Below are 2,959 nucleotides of genomic sequence, written 5' to 3'. Positions count from 1 at the left end.
AAAAAATACCCCCAAAAAAAAAACTTTTTGTAATAAATTTAAAAAAAAAAAAAAAAAAAAAAAGTCATTAGAAATAAATGAGTTAAGAAATTCTGCGACACAAGTTAAATGGCAGGCACTGAGAGAGAGGAAAACTGCATTGGCCTGAGCTGACTGAACGAGATAATTATTTTAGCAAAGCCTTTTGCAAAATAAATTGCACAGAAGTTGAGAAATCTTCTGAAATGAAGTTGGTTGGTTTTTTTTTTTTGTTAAAAAATAAAAATCTCTGGCTCCTTCAAGGAAGTGTGGGGAAAAAAAAAAAAGAAAAAAAAATAATAAGAAGGAGAGAGTGGGTATTGTGTCCTTACCAGCAGTTTGAGAAGCAGAACAAAGCCAGAGACAGTTTCAAAGCACAGCAGCTCTCCCTACTCCGCTGTTTGTTCTGTTCATAACCAGACAAGCTGTTTCCTTTCATCTGGAAAAACTCACAATAAGAAAAAAATACCTCAATAGAACCTGAGTCTGTAATAACAAAGCCCGAGGGGCAGCCAGAAAGCAAGCTTTTGGCCAAGTGCAAAAAAATATTTGGTGTTTAGCTCCTCGGAAGGAGGTGACTGCACCCCTGGGTGCTGTGGCTGCTGGAGGTCGGGGGTTCACCCGGGGGTTTCTCCTTCCCCTCTCTCCTCCCACAGCCAGGAGAAGGCTGGACCCCCTCCAGGGCAGCACGAAAGGCAGCGGAGGAAGGAGGTAACAGGGAGAAGGAAGCACATGAAAGGCTGCACCCGGGGATGAAGAGTCCCCTGAGGAGGGGGACATGGAGGAATTAAAAGCAGGAGCTTTTAGGGGTCCAAGCCAAATTCTGACTCAGGACCTGCGGTTGCTTCTCGGCGGTTCAGAAACCCTGGTAAAAAAAGTCTCTCTGAAATATTGTTTTGATAAATATGCCATCTCCTTGTGGAATTCAAATCTCCAACTGTTCAACTGGCATGGCCATCTCTGCAGCACCGCCACATGCCACAGATTGTGAGTTAAGTTGAATTACATTTCAGATCTGGGGAGGGGAGGATGTCAGTGGGAGGTTTATGAACAGTATGCTCCAGCTCTGATGTTGTTACAACCAGATGGCTTCAGCTGTATCATTTACAATGAAAAAACAAACAACCAAAAAAAAAAAGAACAGTGAAGTTGACAAATAAATCATTAATTCACCTGCAACTGGAACAATCTGAACAAGTTGCCTTCTTCACGGGTCTCATTTCAGCCCTTCCATGACAGCGTGTGTTCTCCAACCTGGCTCCTCCAGCAGGAACCTCCCCATCCTTCGGGGAAAGGGGCTGACGAATCTCTATCGCTTTCCTGTAAATACCTGCTCAGAAAGACGTTGAGGACGGGTGATGTGAACACCCCTTCCCTTTCTCCAAGGAGTTATCTGCTTCCCGGGGCACGGCCGAGCCAGGGACACTCCTCCACCAGTTGGTCACTAACGTGACAAGGATAAAAGGTCTCGTTGAGGTTTCGGGATTTCAGTAAACAACGCAGTTGCTGCGGCGGAATTAGACACCTCTGCGCCACACAGACAACTCCTGCAATTACCTGGCAATGAACTTTTCACGTCTGCACGCAATTATACACTCGAAAAAGCTGGGTTTGAGTTCTGACAGTGCAGTGGGGAGAATCTCGTTAGGACTAAATGCTTTGCTTACCTAAAAGGAAACGCAGGCTAAATCCAATATAAAAGGAATTAGCGGCGTTCAAGCAATAGATGCAACGTGGGAATCTGTGAACCACGTAAAAGGAAGGCTTTACCATCCAGAGGGTGGTGTGTTTGTGCTGAGAGCCTCGGCGGGGGAACAGGGAAAGGGGCAGGGACCCTCTCATGAGTCACTGTTTGATAAAAATAGACGGCAGCTGGATTAAACACCCGAGTGTACGAACGGAATTCTCCTTCACACGAGGGACAAGAGTCTGCGAGAGAATAACACAATAAAAAAATAATAATATCAGAGACAACAGATACCTCATCTATTTTCTTGACAAAACAGACTTATTCTCTGAAATCCATTATGTGCCCTACCTGACCATCTCAAGGTCAGATCAATTTGCCACTCCTCCAGCACCGCGCGTTTCAGTTTAAGCTCCCCAGAGATTTGGGGCTAACGAGGCCAGAAACGGATGGTGTCCGTCCTGCCCAGCCATCCCGCATGGCACCCTCAGGTTATAAAACAGATGGGTAATTAATGCCATTCTCCCTTCCCACATCTAAACAGGTACGGGTAAAAGGAAGGACTAAGGGTCATTTTATTAAACCCAAAGCTCTCTAGTATTTTGGTAATATCCACTATGAGAAATAAAACCAGTTTGCATTGCAATTGTGTGTGCAACACCCCTTACGAATCCCGTTTGAGTCCCAGGAACAGCGTGTCCCTGTCAGTGCCACAGACTGAAACCAAACCTTTCGGGAGTCAGTTTTAAACTGGGAAGTCTTAAAAGTGAAACACCACCCCCAAAAAAAAAAAAAGACGACAGATACCACACAGTACAAAATAGTAATTATTTATATTTTCCAAAAGAAAAAAAAAAAAGTTACCAGCTATTTTGAAACTTCTTCCCTGTAAGAAGAGTGACTAATAGAAAGGAACAGGACTGGCTCCTATACAGTCGGCAAGTCAGGTACAAACAGTTGTTAAGAATCATTTAGCAACTCAGGACAGGGACTTTTGACGCAGCGTTCATGAACAATAAAATTTCTCCTTGTTTTTTTTAAAAAAAAGAGGGAGGAGGGAAATAAAGCAGGGAAAAATGCCAAAAACATTTCCCACAATATCTAAAAACAGTAGCCGTTGTTCTTGTCAGACAGTACGCTCCAGATCAAGGATTTTCTTGTCCTTTCAAAACCAAGAGAGACTTCCCAAAGGCTGCCTTCGGTCTATTCACACCCTCCAGAACACACAGCCTTTCACCGTCCCCTTTCACTTCA

This window comes from Calidris pugnax, unplaced genomic scaffold (genome assembly GCF_001431845.1).
Source record: "Calidris pugnax isolate Ruff unplaced genomic scaffold, ASM143184v1 scaffold335, whole genome shotgun sequence".
Lineage (NCBI taxonomy): Eukaryota > Metazoa > Chordata > Aves > Charadriiformes > Scolopacidae > Calidris > Calidris pugnax.
The sequence above is the reverse complement of the archived record's forward strand: the minus strand, read 5'-3'. Positions refer to the sequence as shown.